This window comes from Clinocottus analis, unplaced genomic scaffold (genome assembly GCF_023055335.1).
Source record: "Clinocottus analis isolate CAN_PGR_092001 unplaced genomic scaffold, fCliAna1.0.p SCAF_14, whole genome shotgun sequence".
NCBI classification, from domain to species: domain Eukaryota; kingdom Metazoa; phylum Chordata; class Actinopteri; order Perciformes; family Cottidae; genus Clinocottus; species Clinocottus analis.
Genome location: NW_027175865.1, coordinates 14,050,499 through 14,067,392, shown reverse-complemented (window position 1 = coordinate 14,067,392; position 16,894 = coordinate 14,050,499). Strand labels below are relative to the sequence as shown.

The window sequence follows — 16,894 nt, the reverse complement described above, 5'->3', positions numbered from 1 at the left end:
GTCTGGTCCATGGGGATGACGGGCTCTTTCTATATTACTTGACTTGTATTAAAGTAAATAGCAGTCCGCCTCCACACTTCTCTGTGAAAACAAGGAGCAGAGAGTTGACATTTCATCCTGAAATGAGATATGCGGCGTTTGAACAATGGGATGTCGGTTTACCAAACAGCTGCTGGCATGAATGAAACAAGATATTGAAATGATCATTAGAATAAAAATGAATGTTTGAGCTTGAATGGAACAAGTACGTGAAAAATCAAGTTTGGCTAATGATTCCCAAGAAAAGCTTTGTTTTTATTATTTATTTTTACTCCACAACGTCTGGAATAACCTTGAATGCTTTTGCAGGCCCAGATGCATTTATGTGCATTTCTATTCCAGACAGGTAAGAATGAACTCTCTCTCTCTCTCTCTCTCTCTCTCTCTCTCTCTCTCTCTCTCTCTCTCTCTCTCTCTCTCTCTCTCTCTCTGTGTTGTTGTTCTCATTAAATTTGCAGTTTCACGTCCGGGGGAGAGAGAAACACCTAACGATCGTTTCTGAAAACAATTTACAAAAGACAGATCGTCCCGATATGCGAAGGACTATTTATCACCCGTATGTAAAGAACGGCCCCGGGGCTCATGTTTATCTGGCTCCGTGCATTACGTCGCCGCTTCGTTCCCATTCGAATGAAAGCATTTCTTTTCGCTCGCGCCATCGGATGTGAGAGGTGTGAAGAAAAGGCCTGATAAAAGTAAACACGTCCTTGTTCCCCTTTCATGCTTAGTCGTGCCGACTCCGGCTTTACAGAACAAGCCCTACCCAATCCATTTCCTTTTGAATGAAGCCAAGAAAGCGGTCAGTGGCGTCGCTGGGACCGGTGCTGTGGGAGTTGGTGCTCATTAGCCTCTGGGAGACTTTGTGCTAATGCTCGTTTTCATTTTTCTCCAAGTTTATGAAAAGCTACTCTTCTCCGAGCCCGCTTGTTTCATCTCTGTGTCTCGTCTTCACTTACAATTACTGATAGAGGCCTCTCTTTATAGGATGCACGCGCACACACACACACACACGCCCACGCACACACACACACACGCACACACTGACTTGCTTGATTTTGTTTTCTCCGTTAGTCGTCGCTCAGAGATGTGAGAGAGAGACGGAGGCAGAGGAAGAGCTCGGCTGATAAGCCGGATGAAAGCCGTGGGAGAAAAAGAGGGAAATGGAGGCATAAACCGCTCTTGAAGGAAAATGTTAAGATCAGTAATGTGCCTCCAGGGTGGTGCTCGAGAGCACCCGGGGGTGGCGAGAGGCCCGCTGGTTAGTCTAGCAGGAGCTGGGATCGGGGCCGCAGTGACAGCTCCCACAATCCCATGTCACGTTGACTCACTTCCTCGATGCCTCGGCGTCCGCTCCTCTCTCAGACGCTCTTTCCTACGCAGAAGAGCCGACGGTCATTATCGTCCGTGAGCGCTCCGCGGGGGAGGCGGGGGGGCGGGGGACTTCCAAGGCTGCCTTTCTACTCGACTCCGCGCACCGGCGTTCGAGCGGACGACTCTGTAAGTTTCCGAGGAGGGACTTCTTCTTTGATGCCGTTCAGAAAGGGGAGGGGGAGGAGGGGTGAAAGGTGAAAGTGGGACGACGGCCTGTCGGTGCAAGTGTTTGGATCGTCGGCACAGTGTGGCGGCTCACACTCGGATTGGGAAGCGATGCTGCGAAAGCAAAATGAACAGGCCCTCGTCGTCCAATGCTCCAGTCGGACCAATGGGCATGTGGCGGATTGATCCGACTGTGAATCGGGCAAATATTTCGGCTAGATTTCCCCCGGTAACGTCGTGTCGGGCCGAAACAGAGACGGCAGGCTTCGTGAGTGGGCCACATGAAGGGGAAACTGCTTTTGTAGTTCTTTTTTTCAGATGTTTAGTTATTTTTAGACGCTACATCTTCTGTCTGCGCGATGGAGGCAGGCATATAGAATTGCTCAAATAATTACAGTTGCATGCAAAGATAACTCACCAATTTCTTTTTCCTTTTGATAGAAAGTGACTAAATAACACGAGGTCCACAGTTCATATCGGCCTCCAGAACGGTTAATCCGACCCGGGCGTTATCAACATTACAAAAACCTCCTTCGCTCTGTACTTGTAATTACCTCCATAAGGCTAATGCGTTCCTCCCAGTCGGCAGCTTGATACAATGTTAACACCGCATGAGGCGCGAGAGCCAATCTGATCCCCCGTTAAGAGGTTGGCTGTTTAATGGAAGGTCACTCTCTGAGTTCTGCCCACTGACACAGACAACACTGAGCCAAAGAAAATCTTTTCTTACAATACCGGCGAAAGGGCTAGGTGTTGGCAAGCCGCCCACTGCCTCTCCTTGAAAGGACACGGTGTCTCCAAACACACTCGCAAACACACATCGGGGTCCGCTGGGGATCGGTTTTCTCTGGCCTTCTTGTCTTCGTGTCAGTGTGGAATTATTATTCTGTCTAGAAGAAGCTGCCGACTGTGTTTGGGTAGAGAGTGTCACGGTCACGGCGACACAAATCTAATCTGGAATCGTTCAAATGTAAAGATAGTAAATAGACGTCGGCGGAGATGATTTCACGTATTGTCCATTGGAAGATTGAGCCGTAAAGAAGGCTCGCTTGCGGACACGCAGCCGCTCTCGCTCGGCACTGGAACCACCAGTTATGTGTGAGCGCGTCTTGATTGAAGATCGGTTTAAGGTTACGCTTTATTTCCTCCGCTTCCTGTCCCGTGATAAAAAAGGCCAGATGCCAAGTGGCACTAAATAAACAACAGACTGATGGCGTTGGCTCGGCCTGGACGCCGCCGCTCCTTGTAAAAACAAGACATTGGCAGCGGTTTGAGCGCGAATGGTAAATGCGGATTGGAGGGTCTCGGCTCTCGATGGTCCAGTCCGGGTGATGGATAGCGAGCGTAAAAAAAAAAAAAAAAAAATCATCCGAACAGCGGCTCAAGCGTCATAACGGATAAAAACCGCGTCGTAAACTTTCATTCCTTGCTTAATGCTCCGAAGACGGACGCGTCGCGTGAGCTTTTCTGCGCATGCCCGCACGCGTGCCCATGTGGCGCACACAGACTTGTCATAAACAGACTAGCACGCACACACACACACACACACACACACACACACACACACACACACACACACACACACACACACACACAGAGGCTCTAGTTAACCTCCACAGAGTCCCAGTGGCTCGCTAGCTTAGCTCAGATGGCCATGTGGGCTGTGGGCTGCGGCCTCGATCTCGGCTACTCTTAATATGCAGCACAGAGCCCCAGCCCTTGTAATTCTTTAACCTTGCTCCGCAATCTTTTAACTCCTCCCCGGTGACCCGGCAGGCCCCTCACATCAGATCCGTTGTTCTGAATGGCCGCGGATAAGCACCTAATTACCAGCTTATACGGCCCCGTGAAGGAGGTTATCATCGGGCGGCGGCGGCGGCGCCGCGGGAGGCGCAGCTTTGTCGGGGGACGCGGCTGACATTGCCGTCCGCCTGTGTGGTGTCTGAGGGCCCTTGTGAATGTGTCGAGGTCGGCCCTCTGAGCCCAAGAGCGCCGGTCGAGCAGGCCCGCGGCTATGCTAATTATAACCCCCTCCACAGAGCCTGTATTTCACACGCGTCCGTCTGGCCTCCTCACTCACCAGTTGTCTTTGGCAAAAACATCTGATGCCTCCGTATCTGTGCGGCTGTCGAATGGCGAAGGGCGCCGTGAAGCGCCAAAAAGTGCAAATCGAGCTGTCGGAAAGGAAAATATTGGGCAATTTAGATTGAAGATTCCCATCAATCCGCCCCTAATTAACTCGTGAGATTAGAAATGTATGCGTTCATTAGAAACGTGGGATTCTTGAGACCGACTTAGGATGGGATGGTTTGTAGTTCAAGCCTTGTGTTTGTAGTTTTTCTTGCAAATAACAATTTGTGACGGCGTTGTGCTCCGTCTGGGCAAACGTGTTGTTGTGCTCTTGGCTCTGTTTTCTTTCTTTTTTTTCTTCTTTGTTCTCACCAAAGCATGAATAGCAAACAATATTTCCGCTGAATTAATTTACATAGTGGATCCAAAAACAGTAACACTGTTGCCTCCCTCCTTTTTTTGTTTTATTTTTGAACTTTGTGGTGTATTCACAGTGAAACGAGCTGCTTTGTGGCGATCGTGTCACACGTTGACCCGCGTGCTGGATGGATGGATGGAATAGATAGATAGATAGATAGATAGATAGATAGATAGATAGATAGATAGATAGATAGATAGATACTTTATTAATCCCCAAGGGGAGTCCAAACAGGCCTTTTGTAGCGTCCGTGTAGATTCATAGTATTTGAAAAGGTTTAAAAATAGAAGCGGTTCCTCCTCAACGAGCTGCACGAGGTGTAGAACTGTCACTTAAGCAAAGTCCACTCGTCTCTTTCTCGCGACGTGTGTGTGTGTGTGTGTGTGTGTGTGTGTGTGTGTATATTAGATGTCTTTTCGTGTTATTTTTATTCTTTTTCCACAAAGCGGTGAAGCGATGTCGTCTGTGTGAGACCCGGCGAAGGCATGGACCCCGGTCTCCTCAGCTGTGTTGAGGCAAACGTTTAGTAGCCTTTTCGCTCCGCCACCTGGCGCTCGCTGCATCGCGGTCTGATGAAATATGATGTTATCTGGCAGTTATTACATCAGTTGCTACAATCCCGTTAGAGTGGATTTGATTCTTTTTTTCCTCCTTTTGTTTTCCAGTTGTAGAGATTGCGTTAGGTCATAGACCCATCAGTCCTCTGACAGCGGGGGGAGCGCCGTGGTTATGTTTTTTTTTGGCCGACCCTGAACGGATCGGATCCCCTGCACATGATCTGTCCTGAGCGTGTCATTCAGCTTCAACATTTAGGGGACTGTTACGCACTTCCTTCTTTCGGCACAGGATAGCGGCTCGCCGGCTGCCGGAAATAATTCTCTCCGCTCGACCTTCCCTCTGTTTTAAACCTTTTAGCCTCGACCTTTTTCCGCTGGTTCCCAGCGTGAGGCTGCTGTGACGTTGGGGAGAACGTTTCACCTTGGGGAAATCGCTGCATTTGGTCCCCACTGTCAAAAGAAGAGAAAACACACTCTTGTTGTCCCGATACAGAGACTCCCTCAGTGCCATACACTCTCTCTCTTTAGTTTTTCTTCTGGTAAAACCTTTCTTAGACGGGCGTGGAGCTTTATTTCATCTAAATTGTGTCAATAAAAACACATTTTAGATGCGTGTTACTGATTATGATGTCGCCTTGATGACTCATCTCTATGCTCGCGCCGCTGTTTGCGCTCCACGTACCATTCTTCACCTTTTCTGGCTTAAGCGCTGAAGCAGACTGAAGGAGCCAGATGCACTTGAATCTCATTTCGCTCAACAGTTACAAATGTCGCAGCTTTGTTAGAGGAATATAAGACGCATGAATATGCACTCAAAGGGTAAACGCAATCGATTAATTTGCAGTTATTGGGCTTGAAGCTTGGAATTTGCCTTTTTGAATAAAGATGAGCATTTAAAAGGCTTTTTTTCTTAAGAGGATGAACATTTTCTTTGTCCTTTCTTTTCTTCCTTCTTACTTCCTTCCTGCTTTTCTTCCCAGATACTGAAGTTACTCTAAATAACTGCAGGCATTATTTCCCTATGTGCTGGGTAAGCAGCTCAAAAAAATTCTCCTGAAAGATTGAGGAGCAATTATGCCTGCGTCTCGGACATTTTGGTAATAATTCTTTATCATAATAACGGACAGCGCGCTCGCAGCTAAGCCTCTTATTACGAGTGCTCATTTTAAATGTATACGGCGCTGAAGGAAGTGCTGCTCGTAATGTGATGTAAAGCCTCTTGTTACCCAATACCACTTTGTGCCTCCGTGTCTAATAGTTCGTCCACGAGCGGCTGCCGAGCGGTGTCACCTTGTGCCGCTCGGAGAACGATGCTTGATGCGTCCTCGGCACGTGTGTGTGTGTGTGTGTGTGTGGGGGGGGAATGAAAATAAGAAGTGAGAGGAGGAGACAAGAGCTTATGAAAAGGGAGTAAACGATGCAACCGGAAGGAAAGGATCAAGTGTTCCACAGGGCATCTGCATCAAAGCCCTCTCTTCCCTCCTCTGCAGAGAGAGAGAGAGAGAGAGAGAGAGAGCGAGAGAAAGGAGGTGTGAGCTGTAATTAAGTCGAGCCAAAGACAGTGCGACTCTCTCCGAGGAGCGCTGATCTCTTTCAGAAAGGGCCCTATTACGAATTGAGCATATTGTTTGCACGTACAAATACGTGTGTGTGTGTGTGTGTGTGTGTGTGTGTGTGTGTGTATGCGTCGCCGAGTGGCAGCGTGTTATTAAACTTCGCTGGCGTAGAGGAAAAGGCTGAATGTATTTCAGGCGACGAGAGGGGCTCACAACACGGATGTTGCTCGTTCCGGCGGTCGGATAGCGCCACGCACTTCCTGGAGTTGTTGGAGCCGCACGATCACGACACGTGCTCTGGGTTTCGTACGGCTGAAATGAACTCACCAAAACTTTATTGCTGCCGGCCAGCGAGTACAAAACAATGACACAATATCACAGTAGGGGTGGGAATCACGACAGGTCCCACAATACGATATCGTCACAATGTCTCAAGTCCCGATACGATATTATCAAGATACTGCGATATATTGAGTATTGCGATACATTGCGATTTATTACCTTTGTCAACAAAAAATACATAGATTTTACTAATCTAGGACCAAAAGCGTTTAGATTTGATTTAAAAAAAGATCAATGCTTGGCTTCTGTGTATCGATACAGTATCGCCACGCAAAATATCGCGATACTATTCTGTATCGATCCCCCCCCCCCCACCTCTACTCTACAGTAAGCGTGTCGGTGTGCGTAGACGTGGCATTCTTTTATTTATTTTTTTACTTCATTTAGATCAATTTAGTACGTCACAATTTCTTGATGAGTTTGAAAACATGTCGACCATCAACAGGGAGTCGGACAGTTATTATATTTGCATTTTTTACATGCAAAACATACAATTTACATGCTCTCCTTGAAGCCACCAGACTCAGTGATTTGACCTTGCTGATTGTAAAACACACTTCATTTCAACTCAGCAGAAGCCAAATGAAACTCATCAGCCTCAGCCTGCTCCTTCCATTGTTCCAGCAATCAACAACTCTGTTTTGATCTAAATAAACCGTAATTCACGTAGTTAGATGTGGAAATTGGTCGGCTCTGAAGTCACCGTCTCTCCCTGCTGCTTTGTGCTTCCGCTACCTTCAGTGGGATCGAGTCTGTTGTGGTTTGTCGGAAACAAACACTTAAATTGGGCCTTGTAGATGCAGCGAGGGAAGATTTAGCAACTGGATTGCCAATTTCTCGCCTCTAATTGGTTCAAAAACGGAGTTTGGCACCGAAAAAGGGTGACGCAAGTGAAAGTTTACAAGCAAATGCACTTAGGATTGTGAGTATTTTAGGAGCGCAGAGGATACTCATATACGCATCCTTGAAAATCCTCCAGACAAAAGACTTCGTCCCCAGAAAACTTCAGAGGACGCGCTGATGAAGCATCCTCGAAATTTAGCTGTGGAAGGATCCTTACCTTTGAAAAATAAAAACCCACATCCGGTCATCGTTGCTTAATTAGGTAAAATGTTAGGGGTCCTTGTCAGAAATGTCTCCATGTAATGCAAATCATGATCTCACCTGCCTCCAGACAAGGCAGAATCACTGAGGCCTTAAAGGACCACCAGTAAAACTAGTGCAAGTACACTCTAAAGGGCCATGTCTCTGACTGAAGTACTGAACATTTTTAATGCGTTTTACTTGAAATGGAGTCTTTAATATTGCAATATTGCTACTTTTACATGACTAAATCATCTGAATACTTCCTTCATCCTAAATAACTGCGACTTGTTGAAATCTGAAATAAATGTGCCGTAGCCGGCTGGTCGGAGGAGTGACCCGGACTGTGTAGCAGCACACCGTTCGCACACACGGGGGAGTGTGTTGTCTCGCCATTAGCCTGTTGGAGTGCGGACGGCGGGGAGGCTGTGCAGTCAGAGCCCTAATGGAGGTCAGGGCTCGGCAGCTGCACACAGCACCCAAGGGACCAGCTGCTGCAGCTCCGGGGCCTGCGGGGCTCCGAGGGGAAGGAGGCTCGTCACCCGGACCCTGCATCGCCTGGTATTCTGGCCACGATCCCCTCCCCGAGTAGAGTCTTCTCCTTCTTTTCCTTCTCTTTTTTCTCAATCGTCTTCTTCTTCTTCTTCTTCTTCTTCTCGCTCTTCTTCTTCTTCTTCTTCTTCTTCTTCTTCTTCTTCTTCTTCTTCTTCTTCTTCTTCTTCTTCTTCTTCTTCTCACCCTTCTTCTCACCCTTCTTCTTCTTCTTCTTCTTCTTCTTCTTCTTCTTCTTCTTCTTCTTCTTCTCACCTTTCTTCTTCTTCTTCTCACCCTTCTTCTTCTTCTTCTTCTTCTTCTTCTTCTTCTTCTTCTTCTCACCTTTCTTCTTCTTTTTCTCACCCTTCTTCTTCTTCTTCTTCTTCTTCTTCTTTTTTCCTTCTCCTTCTTCTCACCCTTCTTCTTCTTCTTCTTCTTCTTCTTCTTCTTCTTCTTCTTCTTCTTCTTCTCCTTCTCACCCTTCTTCTTCTTCTTCTTCTCACCTTTATTCTTCTTCGTCTTCTTCTCCTTCACCGTTCTTCTTTTTCTCACTCTTCTTCTTCTTCTTCTTCTTCTTTTTCTTCGTCTTCTTCTTCTTCATCTTTATCTTCGTCTTCTCCTTTTTCTTCTTCTCCTTCTCACCCTTCTTCTTTTTCTTCTTCTTCTTCTTCTTCTTCTTCTTCTTCTTCTTCTTCTTCTTCTTCTTCTTCTCCTTCTTCTTCTCCTTCTCCTCCTTCTGTATAATATGTAAAATGAATAATACAAAACTAAAGAATGTCTTACTGAGGGTTCTGTGCTGGTGGCCGGCCCCCTGCGGTGAACACCACGTCTGCGTGCAGAACATATTCTGCACCCCACGCGAAGAAGACCGCCGCCAATAAATAACCATCACATTCTTGCTGCTCGGAAGCTGTTTCCTCATTTGTGGTTTCACATGACTGAGTCTTCAGTCTGCTCGCAGCAATTCAGAGCACTTTTTTTATTTATTTATTTATTTTTTTACCATTTTGAGTGTACAGAAATCAACATAAATGCCGTCGGCCAGTTGGTTGTCTTGACATCATGCAATCAGGCATGTTGCGTAAATCTATGCACGACATAACTGCGAATATCTTCCAGCAGCGAAGATGCAGGGTGTTTTTTTTGTGGGTATTTTTAGGCCTCTGCATTTTAATTGTTTAGGATCCGATGTGTTAGTTTTTAAGGAGACTGACACCCTCTCCTAAAAACACGCTTCTTAAGAAATTTCATGAACATGTTCCTTCTAATTTGCAAGGACGAATTCAAGCGTAATTTTCAATATGAATACATCACCACTAAACAGAGATATAAAGCTTTCAACTAATGCATTTAGGTCAGTCCTGACGTGAATATTCATCTGTTGCAGCGGACAAAAAAAAACTTGACACAACCACTTAAAGTGGCTTCGCACACGAAGGGAAAAAGCGTCTCCTCCAGCACTCTTGATTAAATTTTCATATGTAACCGTAGTGAGAGCGTATCTGTCACTTTCCTCTCTTTTCTCCATCACTGAAGAGGCCCAGTGCCGTAATGCGGCTGCTGAAGGGGAAAAGAAAGAATATTCCCGTCTTCTTAATTAGTGTGATTTGAGCCTCATTGAACAAGGTCTGTTTTTATTCATCAACCTCTATTCATGCACCTCTCTCCTCATGGCATCTCTAACAATAGCATTAACTGGCAAAGCAGTTCAGATTGCGGGAGATGGAGCCCTGTCACTGGTGGTGTCCCTGTGGAGGAGGGAAATGGAGAGATTAAATGAGAAATGAAAGGAGAGAGCCTGGCCTAATGAAAAGTGGCTGCTTTGTCCACAGCGGGGGCTTGGCGGCTGTATTTTTCCACCGAAATAAACCGCTGGCAGACTGCTTATACATCGTCTCCGCACGGACAAAGGCTTCCTCTCCGCCGCTTTTATATTTTTCCCATCTCGATGGCAGGTATACGTCACGCGGCCGCCGCTTTAATCTCGCTGTACACGGACCGGTTCATCTGTGCCGCGGCGCCGGGTCAGGTTGGACCGATACTCGCGGAACAGTGCTGTGGAAACGCAGAGATTTTTCATCCTTTTTCTTTCGCGGGGAAATGAGTTCAATTTAAAGCGCATTAGGTAATCAATGACCTTTACCCGCCTCCTAATAGGAACTGAAGCAAATTCCCGTCCGGCTCTCTGCTGAAACTCATTTAGCCCGCCGTGTGTCAACAACCCTCTGCACCCCTGCAGGTAGACCGTTGTTCCTTTGTGCTATGAGGCGGGAAAAATCCATCCATTACCTTCTTAAAGACGCTGAAAGATGGCAAAGAGCATTAAGGGCCTCTGAGAGGAAGTACTGGCTTGGCTGGCCGCGGCTACTGGGATTTCTCCTGAGTCTCAGCCGTGGACCAGCAGTGAAACAATTTCACACAACAGCGACACGCCCTCGGGCGCCAATCTTGCCGACCACTCCCAAACCCGAACATGCAGCATTCAGTTAGAGGGAAAAGAGATTCGATTAGATGATTGATTGCTTGTGCCCGCTGCCACCATGTGTCCACGTCTCTGTCTTTTTTTTCCCCTCGTCCCCGGTAAACCAGAAAATGGCCGGTCGGACCGAGAGAGCATCGATGGGAGGGGAAGGCACGGACGGGAAGGGGGAGGAAGAGGGATGTGCGTGAAAACACATGGCCGCAGCTGAAAGGAGACACAGTTCATCCTCATTTAATGGAGACTTATGACCAGGTTTGTCTCAGGTTGCACAGACATATCGCCATCATCAGACCATTTACTCCACATTTACTGTCTCGTAAAGGTCACGAGAGCGCAGCGCTTCAGTCCATCAGCCCTAACATGCTTGGATATCGCAAGTCAAATGCCCATATCGTGATAAGTGATGATGAATGACTGCAGGAGGCCGCCGCCAAGTACATTTTGATCGATCCCTCATCACGGACGCAGTCTGTTTACCCACGCGGGCTTCACACGGTCGGCACTCTTAATGAGATCAGCCACTGTATTCTGCCACACACATGTTTTCGTTCACGGGCTGTTGGCTTTTATGCAACACAGCGCTTCATCAGCTGTTTCCACGTCTATATCATTTCGCTGATTGCACATGATTGTTGCATGTGTGAGGCGCTCCTTTATAGGCACGGCCATTATTACCCACTGCGAATGCTACTTACCCACCACATGTACCTGCGAACCATCACTCGGAGGGTTCAATAACGTCAAACATTGAGATGAATCAGTCGTGTAGTTATGTTTGTCAGGCGTACAAATCACGGAAAAGAATAACATACATACATATTATATACCAGATAACATTGTATCAGTGGCGGGCTGTGGATTTGGTACCTACGCAGGCTGTTTTAGTTTAACGGCTGATCGCGACCCTCTCAGTTCACGGCGCGTTCATGCAGACAGCCGACACACACATCGTATACACGGCGTGCTCATATCTTGGTCCCAGTTCTCGTCGGTTTCATAAGTCGGACGATCTCAATGCTGGTTCAGGTTGAGAAGGTTTAAATTCTCTGAATATTCTCATGCGTAAAAAAAAAAAAAAAGGGTCTAGTTTATTCGACGTCTAAATATTGGCTCTATGTTTCGTCGCTTTCGGCGTTGCCAATCCAAGACGCGTATTGTCCGAACCCCACAGTCTACCAGGAGTTTCTCCTTAACACTCCACTCTTTGACCAATTCCTCTTCGTCACCCCGCTCCCCCTCTCGCCCCTCCTGTCCTCCTCCTCGGTGAGGCTCCCCGAAATTGCTGCGGCTTTTATTAATGGTCTATGAAGAAGTTGTGCTGTGATTATTCCTCTGCCGGCGCACTATTGATGAGCTCTGCAGCTGCGCGCGTGTGTCCCCTCCCCTCTCCAGCCGTAAGTAAACTTGTCAGCGCTGATGCATTGCCTGCACGCGCTCAAATGCAAATCACGCAGCAGCGGAGCTTTATCTCAAACCAAACAAGAGCAGCGGCAGAACGTCCTGGATCCTCGGTCCCGACAGAGCTGCTGTTTTCTGAGAGGCTCTGATTAAAGGAGTGCCAGCGGAGCTCCAGCTCAGCTAGGTGGTTTGCCTGAGGAATTTGCTTTAATGCAACGGGAAATGAGCTTAACCGCTGCCTCCCGAGCACCGGGTGCGACTTCTGCTCGGGTTTCACACAGTCAAGTTTAAGTTTTACGCCAGGGGAGATTATAGTGACTAGAAAGGCGCTCTGTGTGTGTGTGTGTGTGTGTGTGTGTGTGTGTGCGAAGGCAAAATTAGCATTCAAATGTGTAACTCATATGCAGAAGGAGTGGAGTTTTCCCCTTGAAACAAGAAAAGTCCGAGGGCCCCTTTGTACTGCAGGTTTCAGTCGCGTTTAAAGTTTCTTAAAAGGAGCAGAGGATGCCAATCTTTCAGATTGGCATCCGTCCATGTAGCCCGGGATTTTATATATATATATAAAAGGCGTATGTATATTTGAGCACAGTGTGACACATCCTCATCTCACACTTATTTGATTACCTCTTTACTCTGTATCGGTTTTGAGAAGAAGAAACAAAAAAATCTTGTTTTCTCACAACTCCTCTTGTTCTCCTCTTATCTGTGATTTGTTTTCATGATTGCCGCCCCTCTTTGACTTTGCTCTCTCTCTCTCTCTCTCTCTCTCTCTCTCTCTCTCTCTCTCTCTCTCGTCCTTCCGTTCGAGGGCTCTTCACCCAGCCCAGTTTCGGTCTCGCCCCTCTAATTTATTTCTCCCTCTCCAGGATGAATGCGAGGTAAGAGGCTTGTGTTTTCCTCCCCTCTCCATCACACAGCGTATACATATGATATGCCAGCTGCGCGGGCTATTAGTCAGGGCCGTGATATTCAGCGTGGCAGCAGACTGGACCGCCGGACCCGGGCTGCATCAGATACACTTCAGACAGGCCCGCGCCTCCTCCCATTAATCTCCCTCCAGGGCCTCTTCTGGCTCCCTCACAACCACTTTGTGCAGCAGAGTTACGCTCGTCTTGCTTACTTTGATCCTACACAAACACCGCTAATAGGATTCAATTAACTGGAAGGTATTAGACTCCTGACTGGTTACGATGGCATCTCTTAAAAGGTCTGTGCATCTGGATTACATCTCTCACTTGGGATCACCATTTCTTTAGTGTTTTTTTTTTTTACGTTGAGATGTAATTATAATCCACAAAAATCCACATGGAAAGTCTTCACGATAACTACTTTCTACTGAGGTCTCAAAGAAAGGATAATAAGCATTTGCTAATATATGTTTTTGCTTAAAGTTATTTAAGTGTAATGTAACGCTGCTGATAGTCATTGTGTTGAAATCATGTAATCACATCAAAATCTCATTTTGGATTTCAAACAAATCCCATGACAAGACCAACAAATTGAATCCTGTGTGTGTGTGTGTGTGTGTGTGTCTTCTGTGCCGTAGAGCTGCATTGTTGTAGAAACAACTATTAAAAACGCATCAGACTCACACTGTTACACGGGGTGACACGTTCCTTCATTACCTTGAACAGACACATTGTTGTTAATTTTTTTTGATTAATTCCACACACACCCTCCTGCTGCGCCAAATACTCAAAAGAGAATACAATGTGTAATAAATAATCTGCAGCTGAAAATAGCCCCGAACAAATGCGGTTTTGATTTCCTCGTGAATAAAGTTTTCTAAAAACAAAGTTCAGCTGTTAAAGGGAAACTACTAAGCTTTAAAAAGTACACACACGTGACTCATTTTCAGTGCTTTAGAGTGAAATAATGTTTAACCATGGGTTAGGTTGAAGAATTTGAAATACAAAAAAAAGAAAGTTGAAGAAATGACTACTATAATAATATTGGGTTTCCCCCTCAGCGTTGGGGAAGCCTCCGCTTCAGTATGTAGACCGTCACTGAAAGCCGTATTAATGAGGTTTTTAGCTGCCTCGTGCAGGCTTTGCTGCCTGTTGAGTAAAATCCTTCAACACCACACAGAGGATTTCTCTGATCAGTGGTTTGGTCCAAGAATAAAATCCATTGCCTACTTGTGTGGAATCTGATGAAACACGGCAACACATTTCCGATTGGAGGAATGAATTGACTTTGATGTGAACCTGTGGATAGTAAATGGTTGGTTTCACTGGGTTATAACAGTAGTCTTATGACTAATAACTATATCCCAGGTCCCAACGCAGATAACACATTCCTGGCATGGTATCAAACGACAAGCTTGGGTCTTGTTGGGCAAATTACCTCTCCTGGCTTTCAAAGAGGAGGGCGCCTCGTTCCTGCACTTCTATTTATTTCACTTTCTTTGTTCTCTTCCTGAGAAACTTGTCAGCTGTGACAAGCGGCTCACTAAAGTTATCTCGGGCCCCGTCGTCCACGTCTCAAGGTGTTATTGCTGCGCCGCACGGCGCTCCGCTGCTCGGGGACCGCGCCTGAAACAGCGGCGCGTTATCGCCTCTGATAAGCAATTAGCATTCTCGAAGCCCCCCTTCTCGCACGTTCAACTTATTATTATGTGGAAATTTTGTGCAATCTCAGTCCCTTGTTGGCCTGAGTCCCCGTAGCTGTGATGAACACAAATAATTCATATCCAGTTGTCGCAGCTCCAGCCTGTGTGGCGTTGACAGATTCATTAGAATTTCTTTCTTTTTTAAAAAAATTTAAAGCACACATGAAAATAGCAAACAACGTCAGCTCGCCACACACACACACACACACGTTCGAAGGAACGCGTGCACACTCAGACATCAGTGCACCTTCAGCCGAAGTGCACGTGGCTTTTCTAATTACATGGGTCTGCCCTCCCGCTGCCAGGGAAAGCTCATTTGGGCAATGAGAGGAACGTGCGCGCGGAAAGCAAAGGAGGCTGGAAAGGATGAGTCCTAATGAGGGGAATCAGTGGAACGTGTCTGATGGTGACATTTCTTCCCGGAGCTGGAGGGCTCTCAACGAAAGGCGGGCCTTCACCGCGGGGCCCGCTCCACCACTCAGCCCCCCCCCTCTCATCCTCAGATAACCGGGCACGGCGCGGCAAAACAAGGCGGCCCTCACACAGGAGGCAATTAAAACTCTGATCTGCTTACACACCCGGAAACACTCGGCGGGGCGATGGGGGGGGAGGAGGGGCCGCGGCGGTGGGAGCGCTCGCCGGTGGTGGCGGCGGGCCGGTGATAAGTGTTCGTCAGCAGGAAAAGGCCGAAAGCGGAAGGTACAAGATAAGTCATCCCGGCAGTTTATTGCAACGTAGAATATTTCTTCCGATTCTAAACTTGTGTGATAGTAAAAAAAAAAACGGATGAGGCGTCCAAACAAAAAAAACAAACAAACATCGGGGGCCAAACGGGATGCTATCAAGCGGAAGCTGGCACAGAGTCAGAGTTCTTGAACACCGGCAACGCTGCTGCCAAGCCTTAATGCGATCTGTTAGTGGACGGGGTCCCGGGACCGCGCTGGGCTCGGGGGATTAGATAGCAGCGGGTTTGGAGTCAGATCGAGCTGCAAACGCAAGAGCATTGCTGCAGTGAAACTTCTAACTTGATTTCTTACAACTTTGGATTGATGAGGTGTTGCTTTGTGGCTGTTCGTTGACGTGATGTCATTGCACACATGAACGTAGGTGTTGGGGTCTTGAAAGTGAACCAACTACTATTTTACAGGTGAAACCGGTGGCGTGGTACTGAAGCAGAGAACGATGACACGTGCGGACGGTCAAAGTGGACCGAGGACGTCAGAAATAAGTTGTGTCGAATGTTTACAGAGGAGAGTTTAGGTTGCAATTTTACTGTCAACCTGAAACCGGAGATTTCGGAAAAACCTCAGTTTGTGGTTCTGAAATTTTAGAAATGTCTGACTCGCTCCCAAGCTGTTTATGTCGGGCCCCTTTTGAAGCCGAAGAGTTTCATATTTTAATGCATACACGTCTTTATCGATGAGCATCTTCCGATGGATTGCCAGCCTGTTTTAACCGCCCCCATCTTCAACTTTACATGTTTTGAATAAATCGCGCGGATCTGAATCTTAACGTCCTGGCAGCATGAAAGCGCTCGTGTTTTCTTTTTCGTTCGCAAATTAATTAAATTCACAGGAAAGTCGCAGGTGGGGAATTAACAACATTAATGATGCTCTCGTCCCACAATAATTGCAATGAAGCAATTAGTGGTGTTATCGGGTACAGCTGTTTGACAGCCTTACGAAAAATAAATCACAAAGCCTCCTGTGAAAAGAAAATTTGTATTTTCCTTTCGTCCCCACCGTAACATGGGTTAACAGAAACCTAACTGACAACTTTTGATTATACAGTCATTATTTTTCAAGCCAAGAGTCTCTGGCTCTGGCTTTAGATGGTTGTAAAATAAATATATCGTACGACACAAGCTATTTGAACGGGGGCCTCTGTGTGGTGGACTGAGAAATGAAACGAGTCAAAAGATCAATCAAAGAGGAAAATAATCATTTGCGAAGGCTTCAAAAGGCATCTTGTGTCCAAACCACACGAATCAATGGGAAACATCGCTCTACGGATGAAGGCGCAGCCCACAAACCGCTCCTCCCTAGCCCAGGCTATTCATTTTTGGATTTCCAGAAGTGCGCCTGTGTTTTCTGATCAATTAAACAAGAACACACCGTTTTTGTCCCCCCCCCCCCCCCCCCTCCGGGCTCGACAACCGAGCCGCCGGCTTTAAAAGCCTGTGTTCAGTGCGGTAATGGCAGAATAGCGAATGCAGCCATCACGGGCCAGACAGGGTTGGGTCACCTTCACAGGCTAAGAGCCGGGCTG

At 47.0% G+C, this 16,894-nt stretch overlaps 1 protein-coding gene across 6 annotated transcripts in view; it reads left to right on the top strand.

Annotated features, from left to right (window-relative positions):
- ptprua (protein tyrosine phosphatase receptor type Ua) overlaps positions 1-16,894 on the top strand; it is a 165,672-nt gene that overhangs the window by 32,421 nt on the left and 116,357 nt on the right. The gene's annotated exons all lie outside the window — the stretch shown is intronic.